We start from the raw sequence: 18538 nt of genomic DNA, 5'->3' as shown, positions 1-18538 counted from the left end.
TAATATAGTATTTTGGATTATTCAGGAAGTTGGGAATTCTGATTAAATCTCCAACTTTCAGAATATAATTAATAAATAATAATGCACAAATTTCTGCTTTGGAGAAATCTAGAATAAAAGGGTCATTTAAGGAATAACTATGAAGTCCACAGAAGCAAGTGTGGCAGGTGAAAAGAGAATGTGATGGCATTCTCATGATGCAGGTAGAACATAGAAGAGGTAAGGAAAGACAACTGGCTTGAAAACAGCAGGTCAAACAGGGTGATGCCTTTGGGAAAACATGCAGCATTTCTTTCACATGATGACCTCCACAGGGCGAGGCTTCTTCCTAGCCCCGTCACAGAAGGGTAATATGGATGGAAGCTAAGCCTCCTGCCCCTGATCCAGCTCTTGCCTGGCCTGGCCTCTTACTTTCCACCACATCCCACCAGATTGCTTCCAGATGCCAGGTACTTGTGGAGCCCTTCCCAAGTGTCCCTCCCTTCTTCCCTCCTAAGGGCACAGACTTTTTCTTTTTTGGTACCAGGGATCAAATTTGGGACCTTGCACTTGCAAGGCAGGCGCCAGAACCACTGAGCTAAATCCCTGGCCCTGAGGGCACAGACTTTTGAAGCTCAGAAGGAAGAGGCTCCTGAGAACAGCGAGGTGGGCATATCTAAGTCCTTCATTTAAAACAGCGAGATGGTCTACCTGAAGGCAGCTGGCTACATGGGGAAAACCAACAGTATAGTTACTTGTGATCAGAGGTGCTGTAGGAAATATAAAGGCTCACCTACAGTCTCAAGGTGGTAGTGGGGAAATAAAGGGGTCAGTAACTGCAATACTATACAATAATGAGAAGTCACACAGCATGGTAAGACTCCCCTTGCTTTCGGCTGTGTGACCCTGAGCAAGTTACTTACCTTCTCTCTGTCTGAGTTTTTTTCCTCTGTAAAATAACATTAGTGGTACCACCTCAGTGTTGATGGGAATTTTAAGTAAAACATAAAAAGCTTAGAACACTGCCTGGCACATACTAAAGCTATAATTTTGTGCCTACTATGTAACAATGTGCTAATAATTATGTCTTATATCAAATAAGGTAAACCTATTATTAGCTCTATTTGTAGATGGAGGTCAGAGAATTAGGCAATTTGAGTAAGATCTGGAGAGAAGAGAAACAGCGTTGTGATTTGAGCCCACATTTGCCTGAAAATGAAGCCTGTGACATTACTACGACTAACACAAAAACACAACAGCCGCAGACATTTGTTTAGTGCTTACCTTGTACTAATTCTTACTGTGTACAAAACTGAAGAAATTCTCACTAGACACCATTTGACCCCATTTTACAGACAGAAGGTGCCACAGCACAGAGAGGCCTGCAGCAGTTCCAAAGCCAGCTTGTGAGCTGTGTCCACCTGTTTTCAGTGCCAGACTCACCACCCCTGGCTAGTGGTGCTTCCCTTGGGGAGCTTTAAAAAGGGGGTAAGATTCCAGAGGGTAAATCTGGAGAGGAGTGGTGAGGACACTGATGTCCTTGCCACTGGCCCTCGAGAGCCTGCAATGGCACGTCCTGTCATAGGTCTTAAAGGCTAAGGTGAAGTTTATGCTCAGTTCATCTAGAAACAGCGAGTCAATTAAGGTTTTCCAGTGAGGTTTTTCAGTAAGTGGTGTTTTAGGAAAATTAATCTTGGAGTAATGAATAGGATGGATTGGAGGGGAAAGAAAAGTGTGGCAGAGACCAACTGGCTAGAAAGCTATTCTAGGCCACAAGCTTATTTTAGCCTTAACAAAGCTATGTATCAGACACACAGAAAATAAGTCCTTGGAAAAGACCCACCTGAATACAAACTGACATGCAGCTTACAGAAAAATGTACATCAATACTCCAGATCTATACATACTAGCTCAAATAAAAATTGGACTCTTTTTTTTTTTTTTTGGTACCGGGGACCAAACTCAGGACCTTAGGGCCAGGGATTTAGCTCAGTGGTGCCACCGCCTGCCTTGCAAGCACAAGGTCCTGAGTTCAATCCCTGGTATGGAAAAAAAAGTAACAAAAGAAACATAGATGTGTATGCACAAGCATCAAATTTTGTAAAGTCTGAGATACACTAAACATGTAAATATGGTTGAATTCACCAAGCTTATTATGAAGAAAAGAAAAATTAGAACTAGTGATATAAATTTTTAGGAAATACTGAAGAAATGAGAAAATAATGTGCAGGGTTTAAAAAAATATAATAAAGGCTACAGTTTATTTAGATAATTATAAATTAATGAATTGAATTTATCTTTCACTTTAATTATACATGTAGATATATTTATGAGATGCTATGGGCCAGGGATTTAGCTCAGTGGTTTCGCCACCTGCTGTGCAAGCACAAGGACCCGAGTTCGATCTCTGGTACCAAAAAAAAAAAAAAAAAAAAAAAAAAAAGAAGAGATGCTAAATTTAAGGTAATAATAGTTTTCATCAATTTGAGATTTAAAAACCAAAATCAAAATTGTGGTAAAACAAGAAAGCTTCCTTGTTTCTATGTTTATTATCACTAGAACGCTGAAAAGATAAAGCACTTATTTTCAGAAACAGTGACAAGCAGCATACAATTATTAGAGCCTTTGACTCAATAAATCTATTCCTGGGAATCTATTGGAGAGAAGTAACTGAGTAAGAGCTAAACAGCATATGTAGAAGATACAAATGCAGCATTTCTCTAGGACCTAAAAGCAAGAAACAATGTAATAGTCTGACATTAAAGAACTGCTTCATAAGTTAATGATTTATAAACACCATAGAATATTATATTAAATAAATGTCTACTATAAATACAGAAATACGAGAAAGTGATTTTTATATTCTAAGTGCATATTCCAGGATGCAGCATTGTATAGATATTATTTATACCTATATAAAAACATGTAGGGGCCAGGGATTTAGCTCAGTGGTTCCGCCGCCTGCCTTGCAAGTGCAAAGTCCTGAGTTCAATCCCTGGTACAAAAACAAAAAAACAAAAAAACACATGTATACATGAAATAAGGCAAATGGCAAAAAAAAAATTTTAAAAGTACTTTGACAGTTGTGATTGCATGTCTTTCTTAAAATTAAAAACTTTTGATGTTCTATTGTCTTTATATCAGTTTTTCAAATTCTTTATTAAAGCAGAGGAAACTTCCTAAGGGAAATCCACCTCCTTACTCCTTAACTTCACTGATTATAGCTGCTACCACATGTGGTTCTGCCTAATTAGTCTCATTTCTAAGGCAGCACTAGCACTAGTCTTTCTTCTCATTCGTAACATTTATATTAAGTAGAAATAACATAAATTGCTATCCCTTCACATGACTCAAGTCCAGGGCTAACCAGGCAAAAGCATACCCCTACTCCTTCCCAATTCTGGATACAACAGATCCACAGCTGCATAGATTGGCGTATGACAAAACTCTTCCTATCTCTGTCCTATCTCTGAAAAAAGTATTTCTCACTGCTCTTAAGTTGAAACACATATCCTCCCAAAGAGTCCATTTTATCTTGCCTGTAAGGTAAAGAATATCTGATAAGGGGAGAGTGATATTCAGGGAAGTAAGAGCTCAGTTGTCCAGGGAAGTCTCAATTGCTAGGTTTCTAGAAATAATCTAGAAGGAATCAACAGTTATGAGCAGGTTGCAATGGAAACACCTTACCTTGAACAATTTTTTCCAATTTTCTAGACTCAATGGGTAGTTTAAGAAAAAAACTTCCAGGTTTTTTTGTTGTTTTTTTTTTTTATGACTTTGCCTTTCTAGGAATAACCCAAACAGTGATTTCAATTGGTCCAATGTAGATCTTGCAGAACAGCATGTAAATACTGGGCCATGGTGGGCTGAGTACAAGAAAGACTTCTCTCCACTGATCCAGTGTCTCCCTTCTATTTCCACTTTCTCCCTGTCACCCAGCCACCACTGTTCATTGTTCATCACATGCTGGCCCCTCATGCCTTCACACAGACTCTTTCTTCAAGGGAGACATATGTCCATGAAAACATATCCACTTCCAGTCCTCTCTGTTTCCCAATGGATTTAGCTTCCTGGAAGCGCTCACCACACCACCTTCCTTTTCAGTACCTGCACTAACTTATCAAATTCCTTAGTATTAACCTCAAGTCTTTTCTCATCTGCTCCCTCTATAGTTTCCCCTTTCAATTTATAATTTTCCTCTTCTACAACCATCCAGAACCAGTCATTACGTCCTATGCCTTGGGCTATGCCTTCTCCAAGTCTCTCCTCACAGCATTCTTTGTCTCTCTGGAATGCCTTCTCCCTCTTCATCCTCATCATCCCTGATCCTAATTTTTGTTTTTGTTTTGTTTATGGTGCTGGGGAGGGCCTTCACACTGAGCTATATCCTCAGCCCCTTTTTAATTTTCTGAGACAGCGTCTTGCAAAATTGCCCAATCTGGACTTGAACTTTCAATTCTCCTTCCTCAGCCTTCCAGAAAGCTGGGATTAAACCTATTATTTAAAATCTAGTTTTACCTGTTCTTTAAGATCCAGTTCAAATGGCACTTCCTTCCAGTTCAAAAAGCCTTCCCTGCTAGTAATAATGAGATACTGTGTCCTTCCTCTGAACTGTCATCCTAATTCACACCACATATTAGTCAATTTTCCCTTCCCTGGTATAAAATCCCTGACATCTGCAACATAAAGGAAAAGGGGTTTATTCTGGCTCACAGTTTTCGGAGGATTTAGTCCATGGGTAAGAAAGCTGCTCACTCTGTGACAGCCAGGAAGCACAGAAAACAGAGGAACCAGGACAAGAATATGCCTTTGAAGGTCGCTCCCACAGTGACCAGGCTCCATCTCTGCACATGAGAATTTTGGGGGACATTTTAGATCTAAACCATAACACACTTCTACTTGGCATTCATGATATCTTGGAAATTTTGTAATTACTTGTGACTAAGTCTCTTTCCATCTTAAAACTACTGACAATAGCATCTCTTCTATATAGCCTCATGATTGCTGAATCAATGAAGGACTAAGTTTTTGTGAAGTAAGACTGCACACATGTGCAGTGTGTGTGTGTGTGTGTGTGTTTGTGTGTGTGTGTGTGTGTATAAAGTTCCTACTTGAATAGAGATCAGAATGGGCAAGGCTGCAGGCTGGCCTACACAAGTATCCCTACTTCACACATAGCTCCCAAGCATCCAACCCTCATGACCCTGAGGCCTACCCCTAGAGAGTCATATTTGATGGGCTGGGCAGGGCCCAGGCCAGGTGTTTTATTTTATTTTACTTTTTAAGCTTTTCAGGTGATTGAATGTGTAGCCAGAAGGCAGGTACAGTATTAATTAACAATCTCAATCCAAGCAACAATGAGCATGGTTCAGTGGAGGCAGAGTCCACCCTCCCTCTCCCACATTTAGAACTCCCTTCCCCATTTCCCAGGTCCCAGTGATGCTCCTAAATCTCTTACCTTGGCCTGCCTTTTCCCTAGCATCTCTATGCTAAAAGTTACCTACTACCTCCCTCTGCTTCTCAAAATGTCCAGGGAGTTCAATTAAATATCTGGAATAAAGCATGTAATAAAAATAAATTACACTGTATGGCTCATTAATGAACCTTTTCTTGGTCTACATATACCATAAAAGCTACTCTCTGAAAGGAAAAAAATGGAAACAAAGTCTTTGCAAATAGGGAAGGGTGGAGGGGGTGAAGGGAGGGCAGGGGAAGGGGAAAAAAATAAGAACCAAGAGACTCATGCAAAGGTACAAGATCCCAATGATGAATGTAACTGTACTGTATACCTAAAATATACCAATAAACTTAAAGGGGAAAAGAAAAAGCTACTGTCTGCCTAGAGCTTGCTATGTCCTAAGTATGGGGTCATGCACAGGTCTTCATTTCATCCTTAGGGCAACCCTGGGAGGGAGGTACAGTTATCTCCATTCACAGAAGATGAAACAGACTTGACAAGGGAGGTAAGGCAATGTGTACAAAGGTCACACAGCTGGGAAGTGGCAACGTCCAATTTCAAGTGCAAAGGATCAGGCTCCGAAGCTCATGCTATGTAATACAACCTCTGTGCCACACGTCAAAGAAGATGCATGTTACCCCAGACTTGTTACTCTGTTCACTGACAAGGATAAATAAGAAAAAGAACTCTGGTAGCAAGCAAGAGGACAGGGAAGTACCACAGTAGGACCAGATGGTTCTGTTTCCGGGATCTACCTTTCAGTGACTGCTTCTGTAACTTTCCCTCCTCTTTCCTCCACTCTGACACTGATTCTCTCCAACCACTGCCAATTCCTTCTGTGACTGCAGCATCTGGGTCTGGTTAGAAGGGGAAACTGGGGCAAGAGCGGCAGCCATTTGTATGTAGGGGTTGGTCATAATTAGAGACTGCCCTATTGGAAATGCATGAGGAAAAGCACAATTAGTGGATTCATTTATTAGATTTGTTACATTTTGCTTGTGAAACATTTGGATTAAGACCTTATGCTTACAAATAATACCCCGGAAGGATTTAATGAGAAAAGTATTGACTGAATCTGGACCTGGTTGTGAAACACAAGGCCCATAATAGTCAAAAATGTTTTCATTCAGGGATCTTAACATTTAACAAAGGTAAATCTTACTTTTAAAAGGAGAAAAAAAAAGATTAGCCAGAATAAACTATGAAAGACCTTGTTTTCTAATTTCCTTGCTCTGTTACCAGAGGCTCTTGGTCAGTTTCTGATGACTACACAGCCATTTAAGTAAGTGAGCTCTAGGAGGACACTATACTACATACACTGTGGAGCTGCAGCAATGTGTGCCATGCTGGAATAATTCTTTTCTTTTAGTGTGTATACTCTTGCACATAGAAACCCTGGTGTGTGAGCCAATGCCAAGGAACAGTGAACAGGCCTGTCTGGACATCAGGTCTGCTTTCATCTGCAGCCCAACCCCCCGCTTCCCAGTCATCTCGATAGCAGATAAACAGAGAACAAACACTCCTCTTGCTCCTGCCACCTGCATGCATGCGGAAGGCTACACTTAGTAGCATAGAATCCACGCTTCCACGGACCCAGTCTCTAGCAGAGGAAACTGAAATTTAATTCCATGTCTGTGGTTTTCTGAACATTCTCATTCCAAACCTCAGAGTGTAAGGAAGCACAGAAGATGATACTGAAGCAAATGGAGAAAAGACTGATGTTCCTGACCAGAATGCAGGAGGCAAGGACAAAAATGTCCACATTTTGATGACTATCTTGCATTGCTTGTAGTCAAACTAATTTTGTGGGAAAACCAAATTCTAGAAATCAGGAAATCTAGACTAGTACTAGCTTTGCTACTAAATTATTTACATGTATGTCATTGGTCTTTTCTGTGCCTCAATCTTATCTATAAAATGGAAATATTTGTACCTTTATGCTTAATTCAGTTACACAGATAAAATGAGACAAAGTTTTCTAAAATTCAAAAGAACATGACCATAAGAGTTGTGCCAAAATTTGATTATTAGTTCTTAGGTTATTTACCTAAGATGGCGTGATGATTTAATAATAGCAAAGTTATGAAAGGAAGTTAGAAATGATTTTGCTCGTCACTTTGTGTCCTTACTGAATCTCTTCATTTTGTTCCCCTTCCAGAAAATAATGGTATAGAGACAGCTTCTATGGTAAGGTTCCTGAGCCTCTAATAAGTGAGCATTACATAAAGTTTTAGATTTAAAAAAATTTTTATCTTTAGTCATGTCAGTAACTATGAGGGTGAAAAATTTATATAAGAGCACTTGAATTCCCACCGAATTGTGATTCAACCAATGAAACCACAGCCCCAAGGCAGAAAAGGTTCAACAATTGAATCATGCATACAGTAAGAAGAGGGACACCTGGGCCAGGGATTTAGTTCAGTGGTTCCGCCGCCTGCCCTGCAAGCAAAAGGTCCCGAGTTCAATCCCCAGTACGAAAAAAGAAGAGGGCCACCTCAGAGACAGCTCTTCCTGGCTTAATACCCTTGTGCCTCACTAAACCAAATGCTAACAATGCAGATTAAAAACATAAAGCCTGGGCCTTATGGAAAAATTAATTTTAAAAAAACTTAAAAGGATAATGGACTTTTAGAAAAGTGCATAAATGTAAATGGACAGATTTATATGTTCTAGAACAAATATCCCTACCCAGAAGAAGACATATAACATTACGTGTGTCCCACAAGCCCCCTCCAGCCATGTCCCCACCCTTGCTCATACACCTGCTCCCCACTTCACTGGCCTCACAGATCCAGGTGTTCCACAGCTGCGCATGCTCCAGACCAGAGTCTAAAAGTGAGGTCTGAGGGCTTCACAGGAGCCCTGAGAATCTCCAGGTCCTTTCACAGGATTCACAAAGCCAAAACTACTTTCATAATAATTCTAAGGTATTATTTGCCTTTTTCAAGTTGACATTTGGGTGGGTAGAACTGCTGGCACCCCAGGCAAGAAGGAACACCAAATGGTACCAGCAATAGTTGCACCCTTCACCACCACACCTAAAGAAAGCATGCCAGTGTCATTTGAAAATGTCCTGGGGGCTGGGGATTTAGCTCAGTGGTTTCGCCACCTGCTGCACAAGCACAAGGACCCAAGTTCAATCCCCAGTACCAAAAACAAAACAAAACGACAAAGGAAGTCTGAACCAAATTATGGGCCAGGGATTTAGCTCAGTGGTTCCGTCGCTTGTCTTGCAAGTGCAAGGACCTGAGTTCAATCCCTGGTACCAAAAAAAAAAAAAAAGAAAAAGAAAAAAAGAAAATGTCCTGGGTGATGGTGCACACCTATAATCCCAGAACTCTGGGAGGCTAAAACAGAAGGAAACCCTATATCAAACTTTAAAAAAAAAAAAAAGCTGGAGACATAGCTCAATGCAAAGGCCCTAGATTCAATCCCTAGTACAAAAAAAATAAGTCTTGGATGAGACAGGAGAAATATTACATCTATAAATCCTCTCCCTTTTAGTGTACATATGCATCTTCATTATTCTGTGTGACAAAAAGGGACAGCACACCAGAAACCACTTGAGCTACAAACCAAGGTCTGCAGGGTACCTGGAGGCCCAGCACCCAGGGGTAGGGGCTTGTTTGCCTCTAAGCACAGATAGCAGTTTTATTGCATAAGACCATCTCTGCTTGAAGGCATGACAGTCAGCTACACCATAGTTATTCAGACTTAGGGATCTGGCAGACAGTGAGCCTAGCACAGTTTTGGTGCCAGGGATAAAATTTGGGCTTTCAAGTGAAAATTACAATTTTGGAAAACTTGTATCTGCCACTATGAGCTTGACAGCTTCCCAATACTGTACTAAAATTTTTTTCTGATGAAATCAGTGGTGAACTTAAAGGATGTGATATTTTAATATTGTAAAATGAAATATGTTAACCATGGAAAGATCATAACTAAGTAAACCAATATTTTCCAAGTAATCAATGTATGATATTCCTCTATCTTGCATGAGTAAAAACCTATTTCATGTGCAAAGTAAACCACATTTAGTGTAACAAATAATTAAAAGTTCATTGGCATGGTTTTAGTTTCACACTGCCACAACCTTTCAAACTATCATTTGTCAAGTTTTAGTAGAATATTAAAAAGAATATTCACAATTATTTGAAAAGTCTATTAAGAGTATTCCTCTTTTTTCATTTCTTTCAACTGCATATCTGTGTGACCACTTCTCCTCCCTAACCCCCAGTACCAAGGATGGAACCCAGGGCCTTGAACATGCTAGGCAAGCACCTTACAACTGAACCACATCTCCAGCCCTTTTAAAATTTATTTTGACAACTGCTCACTCTGGCCTTGAACTTGAGATCCTCCTGCCTCAGCCTCCCAAATAGCTGGGATTACAAGTATGCACCACCATGAGCAGCTCCACATTTTCTTACATACTTCAACTAAAACTCATCATAACTGCTCAAATGCAAAAGCAGATATGAGTATCCATCTGACTCCTATTAAGGCAGACATTAAATAGATTCACAAAACAATAAAACAATATGGCTCCACTAACATTTTTATGTTTTGGTAAATTTTTGTTATTTTTCATAAACATATGTTATTCAGGCTGGTAAAGTGCTTAGTGTAGCTGCACGAGGCCTCAATACCCCAATACCCCAATACTGAAAGGAAAATAAAAGACAAAACAAAAGAAAATGTTACTTATGTTAACTTGTAATGGCTTTTTAAAATGAATAATATTCTTAATTTTTTTATATTTCTAATAAGATAGACAACAATAAATATAATCCACATTAACACAAGTGCTTTGAGGCTGTCGATGTGTTTAAAAATGTAAAGATCAAATGTAAAGTGAGACAGAGGCTATGAAGAACTGCTGCTTTATGTGCAAACCCAGCAATGAAACTGTTGGATCACAGGTCGTCTTCTCTCCGATTTGCCAAACACTGCCAACCTTTTTCCTCATGTAGTAGCACCAGTTTACATTCCCACCAGTAGTTCATATAGTCTTTTTTTTTGGTACTGGGGATCGAACTCCAGTCCTTGTGCTTGCAAGGCAAGCGGTAGAACCACTGAGCTAAATCCCCAGCCCATTAGTTCATATATTCTTAATATAAGCTGCTGTCTGTGATATGTGTTCTAAATACCTTACCCATTCTGCCTGGAACAGAAGTTCACCAGCAGCAGTTAAGCCTTTAACCCCAGTTAAGCACTTAACCCCAGCCTTTGGGAGGCTGAAGCAAGAGGATGGCAAGTTCAAGGCCATCCTGCACTACATAGTGACATCTTGTCTCAAAACAGCCCTCTCCAAAAAACAAAACAAAACAAAACAAAACAGTCGTTAAATTACCAGTCTCTTCCTTTGTGGTCAATACTTTTTGTGCCTTATTTGTGAAATCATTCCCTACTCTTAACCATGTTCTCCAAATATACTTTTAAAAGTTTCATTGCTTTGCATTTCATAGTGAAATCCACATCACTACATGCTCACCATTTATTTAGGATCTCAATGGGCTTTGACAGGCAGCAGTAAGGAACAGTACCTCTCTCCTCTGCATTTTCATGTCTCATTCAGAAGCCATAGCTGTTAAGCTTCTATATGAATCTTTCAGTGCAGCTGAGGAGATGGAAGGCTACAGACTTAAATGTTCCAATAGAAGATAAAAAAGCCAGAGACCATTGTTTTCCAATGGTCTCCTGGACAAACAGCCACCAGCCAGCCTCTCACAGAATTACCATGATCAGGAAAGCTGCCTTTCCTGCTGCCATGAATATGCTTTCAAGAAAGCTGTGTTGAGGTTTTGTTTTAAGAAGGAACTGAAAACACATTGGAAAATTTTCTAGGTCCACAGAATTTCAGTATTTCTCAGCACACGCACGGTAAATCCAAAACTGAGGGGAGCACAGCTGATACCTTGTAGCATGTCTTACTTGACTTTTCAAAGGGCTGGAGGCTCACTTCAGAATACTCCTCAAATAGGAAAGGTACTCCATCCTCTATGGGAACTGGAAAAGGCATTCATATCATGTTTTTGCCATCCTGTGAAACCTAGCATCCTTCTAGAATGTAAGTTACTTCCTTCAACAAGATTCTAAAAATATCCATCCCCCAAAATTTGTTGAACATGAACTTAGCTGCTACTTTTAATGTCTAGCACAGTATTTTTCAAGGTGTAGATCATTATTCATTAATGAGTCACGAAATCAATGAGATAGGTTGCAATTAGCACTATCTGAAAATGAACCACAATGGAATACAGAAAGAAAATGTCAGAATACTTTGAACACAGAGAGTGTATTGTTTCACACACAAAAAATTTTCAATTAAAATTGTGTGTGTTGTCTGCCTCAATGAAAAATGCATTTTATTATGGGTTTCTTGCCAAACATCTGAAAGACACTGGAGTCTGGCATATTGCTGCGAACATACGTGCGGGGGATTTTCCTCTAGGCAACCATCTCTCATCCTTAGGAAATACCTACTCACTTTCAGCCATATAGCTGTAAACACATATCCCCTTGTTTCCATGTGACCCCACCTCCCTGGCCCCTGCTGAGTGACCCAGGGGTGTACGCCTGACCCATACTGGTCATGAATTCCTGGTGGTCATGTTTCCAGCCACAGGGAGAAATGGTCTGCCATGAGAAGGGATGAAACAAACATGCAAGCAAGCAGAGGCAGAGACAAGAGCCATGCTGACACCAGCTGCATGACTGCCCTTCCCATAGGTTGGTGGCCCAAGTTGTTCTCGGATACCAAAAACCAATACATCTCAATTTTCTCCTAAGTTACTTTGATAGGTTTCTGGCACTTTCCATCAAAGAGATACACAATGCCTGTTCTTCTGCTGTCTTGAGGGCTGAAGTAACAAACTGAAGATTTCAACTTTCATGAATAACAAACAGGTTCTCGCCCTAAAACCTATGGAACAACCCCCCCCCCTTATCCTGTAAGAGGGAAAATCAACACAATTCACAAAAACTACAAATATAAAAAATTGTTATTGAAATTCAATTTTTGTTTTTACTACAATAATGAAATAAAAGGCACTTTGGGGTAAACACAGTAAGTAGAGATGAAACCCTCAAAGCCTCGTTAGCAGAGTTCATGTATGGCACTATTTATAATATTTTACACTGTCTTTGGCCTGATTTGAAGCCCATAAGACACATTATGGTAGAAAGGCACAGTGAAGACCTTTGTTGACGGGTGTCCTGTTTCTTTTTTAAAGCTTACCCCAAATCATCCCACTGAGTTCCTAAACCAGGGAGAATGGGGTGAGGGCAGGGTTACCTCATAACAACCAAGTTCTACTGTGTGTGTTTCAAGGACTTAGAGGCAGAGGAATATGAGAAAATGAAAAGAAGGCTGGCTGAAAAGCAAAAACTGGAACTGACAGAGGTGAGTACACTCCAAACCCGGAGAGTAGGAAATTGATTGCAGTTTTTTAAATTAAAGAGAAACTTCTTTTCCTCTAAGAATGTAAGTTTCCTCTCATACTTACTTTACTGAAGGATATTTTGTCCTTGAAATATACAATCCAACTGACTCTGCATCCTGACTCTACATCTCGAACATATCGTGCAGAACACTACACCAACTGGACCATTTTCACAATGTAGTATTTTAGCTTTGGTAGCAACTACTGAAAAAGACAAGTTTACCTCTGGTACAGGTAAAGTCTCTGAGTCATTCCATGAGTGTTCTCTTACATATAACAGAACTTGCAATTATTCTAACCAGTTCTGCATTCTCTCTCAATTCTCCTTGCCTTTGAGACTGCCAACATTATTAGGTGTACATCCAGGAAAGCTTCCCAGGCTCTCGGCTGATCAGTTCTCGAGTAAGACCAATGATACATGTGATTTGCTCACCATCAGCTTTTCGAAAACATACTCCAAGGGGTTCAATGTTACTAGCAGAACTTTGATAACAAGGCGTGAGTAATACATGATTTTCTCAGTTAAAACTTCTAAGGACAACATCTAGAAAAAAAATTTGGTGCTAACAATCACAATTTGATTTGCCTTTTTTTTTTAAACTTGAATCAGGGTCTCCATATGTAGCCCAGGTTGGCCTCAACGTGCAATCCTCCTGCCTCAGCCTGTTGAGTGCTGGCTGGGTTATGGCTAGCCTCAATTTGCTTTTAATCTTTTTATTTCAGCTTCTGGGGAATGGGTGGCATTATTCCAAAAGTCCCAAAGTCCCCACAATTGTCATTTTTCACACAAATAAGAAGTCATACAAGAACATATCAAAAAGGGCTTGTTCACTAATGTTTCCAGAGGACTGAGACAAAAATGGGATATTGATGACATACTGAGTCAGTCAGTTATCCATCCACCCATCCATCTGCAGTACTGAGGATTGAACCCAAAGCCTTGCATATGCTAGTCAAGTGATCTACCACTAAGCGACATGTCTAGCCCTGAGTCTTTAAATGGCTGAACACTGGGTGCACTTTCCCTTGGATTTTTTTTAAATTAATTTTATTGGTACATTTTAGGTATACAATATGACATTCATCATTGGAAATTTGCACCTTCACATAATCTCTCTCGGTTCTTATTTTTCCCCCTTCCCCTGCCCTCACTTCAACCCCCCTATCCCTTCCTATTTACAAAGGCTTTGTTTCCATTTTTTCATTTTCTCATATTAATCCCATTCCCTTCTTTCCTTTCCCCTACCCCTCCCACTTCCCCTTCCCCTTTGCCCCTTTTCTTCCTATTTCACATTATCTATTATACCTTTTAGTCCTTATTTACATTTTCAGTTTCTCACACCAGAGAAACTATTTGGTATTTACACATGTGTGTCCTATTTTTTTCACTTAAGAGTATGGCCTCAATGTGCATCCATTTAGCTATAAATGTCTCTAATTTCTCATTTTTATGGCTGAGTAGTACTCCATTTTGTAAAAAAAACAAAAAAAACACCACATTTTCTTTATCCAGTCTCCAGTTGATGGGCAATTGGGCTGCTTCCAAGTTTTAGCTATTACAAATTGTGCTGCTATGAACACGGGTGCACATATATCATTGTGGTATGATTCATTTAATTCTTTGGGGAAGATACCCAGCTTTCCCTTGGATTAAGTCTCCTTACTAGGTCCTAAATTCCTCCCAGAGCTGCCTTTGCACAGGAATTTGCACAGGGTAGATACTCAGGAATGCCTGCTAAAAGCTTAAGTCTAAAGCTGGCACCTGGGACAAGAACTGCAGCCTCTGTTGATTGATGTTATCTTTTAAAAGAAAAAGCACACTAGTAGTCTAGTCTGAGGAAGTGAGCCCTGGTTCTGCAAGTAACTGAAGTTTTACTTTCTTTATGAAGGTTTTAGGCTAGTTTTTAAAATGCATATTAAACTCAGTGGTCCCAAGTCGAACATGGTGGCACATACCTGTAATCCCAGCACTGTACTTTGGGAGGCTGAAGCAGGAGGGTTGGGCCCAGCCTGGGCAACTTAGCAACTTAGCAAGACCCTATCTGAAACTAAAACACTTTTGTAAAGGGAGGGAAGGCTAGGGATGTGAATGCCCTGGGTTCAATCACCAGTACTGCAAACATACACACACACACACACACACACACACACACACACACACCCTCAAAACTCAGAGGTCTCAATGGTTCCTTCTGAACCACCATTGATTATGTAAAAAGGCTTTTCTTTTATTCCATTATTAAGGCCTACAGAAGTGAAAAAGCTGCTTTTGATGATATGTAATCTTCCTATGAGCAACATGAAATGGTCACTAAGGTGGATATTTGGATTATGGTTTTCTATAGAGATATGAGAGTGAAAGGTAAGACCAGTCAGCTAGATGACATCAAATTGCTTGTTCCTAGTGCAGCACAGGGAATGCTGGAGCAGGACATCTCACTGCATACTAGCTATACCTTTAGCAAGTCATAAACTCTAGAATTCTGGTTTTTCATTTATAAAATGGGAAAGATAACATTTCACTAAGTGGTTGCGGCTGTTGGTGTTGAATAGGAAAATGTTCATGAAAGCACATGAAAACTGCAAAGCAAGCCAGATGCAGAGGCACACACCAGCTATCCCAGCAACTGGAGAGGCTGAGACGGGAGGATCACAAATCCGAGGTCAGTGTGGGCAACTTAGTGAGACCCTCTCTTAAACTAAAGAAAATTTTAAGGGCTGGGGAATGTAGCTCAGTGATAGAATTCTTGTCTAGGATGCAAGAGCCCTTGGACCCAATTCCCAGACCAAGAAAGAAAGAGAGAAGAGAGAGAGAGAGAGGGAGGCAGCCAGGAAGAAAGAGAGCAAACCAATCTGCAATGCACCATACATATTTAAATTGTATTATTATTTGCAATAATCCGCCCAAAATGGTATTTTTCAACAAATGAGCATTTTAAACCTAATGCTTTCATGAAGAAATAAAATTCTGCTTTGTTTTCTGCTCTTATCTGCTGTGGGCTGGACTTAAGTGTGACAATCCAAGCTCAACTTGGCTCTCTCACTGCTCCACCACTGACTTCAGTTATCTAACATCTGGCCTCTGTCCTTACTACTATTTGTTTACAATTATAAACAACCCCATGTGGAGCTGAGAAAGTCTACTGCTATAAAACGATAAGCTGGAAAACGTTGGAAATCCTTTTATTAAAATAAATAAATAAATAAACTCATAGAGCTGGCTGGGGTGGCTCTCCCACTGCCTTTCCGCAGGCAGTGAGCCCGGGTTTCCCAAGGGAAGGGAAGCAGCCCTGGCCGGAGCTGCCTTCCACACTGCTCCGGGCGCTCCCTGCACAGCCACACAATGAATGCACTGCAAGGCAACCCTGGACTTTGAGACTTTCACTGCAGAACAGAAGTGAGAGGCTTTGGCTGGCAGCTGTTATTTGCTCCTTATTCTCTGCCACTCACAGAAAGAAGTAAAAGATGGTGAGAAGAAGGCAGTGGCTTGCTTTGTTTGAGCAGGTTGTATGCATTTCGCATCTATTCTTCCAGCCTGCTATAATTTTAAAACCTGGTAGTATCATCTTTTAAAGGTATAACTTCTGACAGTTAATAAAATAAAATGCAAAATAAACAGGTCTTTTTGTTTTCTGTTTGGTTGGGTTTTTTTTTTAACCCAAAAGGCACATTTTTTCCTGGTGCTATATTTTAGTCAAGATAGATAGATAGATAGATAGATAGTCAGGCCAGTTTATAGAAATTGCTGACATAGTTAACTAAAGATTATCATAGCTATGTTTAAAATCTGCTTTTGGCTGCCTACCGTGTGCCACAGTGCGTTGTTTGTTTGTTGAGACAGGGTCTTATTGTCTTTGAATTCACTATGTAACCCAGGCTGGCCTTGAACCTACCTCAGCCTCCCAAGTGCTGGAATTACAGACATGCACTGCTATGCCCAGCCACAGGACATTTTTAAAAGCATTTTGCAAAAACAGTTCAATTATTTTAAAATTATATTTGCTTAAATAAAATATATGATTTTATTTATTCTTTTTTTTTTTTTAAACAAGTCTCATGGCCCAGTCTAGGCTCAAATTTCCAGTCTTCTTGCCTCAGCTTCCTAGTGCTGGGATTACAGGTGTGGGTCACTGTGCCAAGCTAATATATAGGGTTTCAAAACATTCTGTCATGTCTCAAAATCAAATAAACTGGCTTTCAGTGGAGAAATTAAGATCTACGTGATTTTCTGCAGATAATTCACACCTATCTAAACACTTTTGCTGCTTACTCTTTTTTTGTGTTTATTTTGACCTGGGATCGAATCAAGATCTCAAGCAAGCTCTGGGAGAGTTCTACCACTGAGCTACAACCCAAACCCCTTCTTTCTATTGTTAATGTCACCTTGAAAAACTTGGAGTCACAGAGAAAACCAAGAGCTACCTACAAATGGAAGTATTCCCAAATCATACCTGCAGTTATATAAACCATGGAATTCTTTTTCCACTTTTGTAACTGCCTGAAAATAAACCAGAAGTGGGCATGAGAAAGACAATGTATATAACAAACACTTACATTTTACAGGGGTTCTTTAACTCTCTCCTCCTCCCCTAATAAAATTCTGATTTCTAATGAATGGAATAGTCCTTTCATGTTGGTTTTGTCTCCTGCAGTTAGCAACACACAAAAAAATTACAATCATTCATTCCTTCAATTTTATGTGGCTTTGAAAGGGCAAATGAGCAACAGGATCATCTTGTTAATAAATCTTCCCAATTAAGCTGGTGAGTATAGACTCAGGCTGTTTCAGAAGGCTCTGGGAGGCTGGGGAGTGGGGTATCTCATTGTCTGCAAGCTCCCAAATGCAGCACGACTGTATCTGATATTAATGCACAGATGTCTTGACTGGAAAAAAACCTCATAAATCATCATCTCACACAGTTTAGATGGGAGAGGAAGTAACAGAACAGAACAATTAACAATTACTATTCTAAAGAAGTTATTTAACATTGTGAAAAGAGAGACAGACAGGGCTTGGAAGACCTGAATTTCAGACACTCCACCACCACGTACTAACTTCATCTTCTGGACTTGGCATCGGATATTTCTAAAGAAAGAATAACCACCATTCTCTTTTTCATCACACAGGTTTGCTGTTAGGTTTAAATATGAAAATTTGTAGATAAGTACTGTACTTTAAAAAGAGCTTTAAAGGGTTACCCCAGTATTTCTGACAGTAACAAATTTCTCTGCACTGCATTTCCTCAAGTGTGATGGAAGGTGATCAAAGCCAGGCCTTCCACAGCTCTGCTAAATGAGAGTATCTGAAGTGGGTCCACTATCACTGCTGCCTGGCGTGACATCGGGCTGTTGTTTATAGAAGGGGGAAGGCCGCCAATTTCCACTGCGCCCAGGACCACTGTGGCCGGCCAGCCTCCCCTTGGCTGTGTGTGAGCAAGAATGAACTCTTTATTGGTGGCATGTGTGTGCATGCATTGGCTCACGTGCAGGGGCACTGAAACAAAAAAGCTGCTTGATGTATGCACACCACCCTCACTTCCAGTCTTTTTACGTGCTCACTATGACAACTAAGAAAAATTCATCAAAATGCAACTTTCACTTTTGTTCCTCAGAAGTGGGGAGGAACTGTCAGTCTCAGAAACTGCATCCTCAGTTT

The 18538-nt window shown here is 40.1% G+C and overlaps 1 protein-coding gene across 1 annotated transcript in view; it reads right to left on the bottom strand.

Annotated features, from left to right (window-relative positions):
• Positions 1-18538, bottom strand: part of Sertad2 (SERTA domain containing 2) — a 113699-nt gene that overhangs the window by 76066 nt on the left and 19095 nt on the right. The gene's annotated exons all lie outside the window — the stretch shown is intronic.

The sequence above is a fragment of the Heterocephalus glaber genome, unplaced genomic scaffold (genome assembly GCF_053883595.1).
Source record: "Heterocephalus glaber isolate CG9 unplaced genomic scaffold, H.glaber_assembly_v1.0 deba00001457, whole genome shotgun sequence".
Lineage (NCBI taxonomy): Eukaryota > Metazoa > Chordata > Mammalia > Rodentia > Bathyergidae > Heterocephalus > Heterocephalus glaber.
The sequence above is the reverse complement of the archived record's forward strand: the minus strand, read 5'-3'. Positions and strand labels throughout refer to the sequence as shown.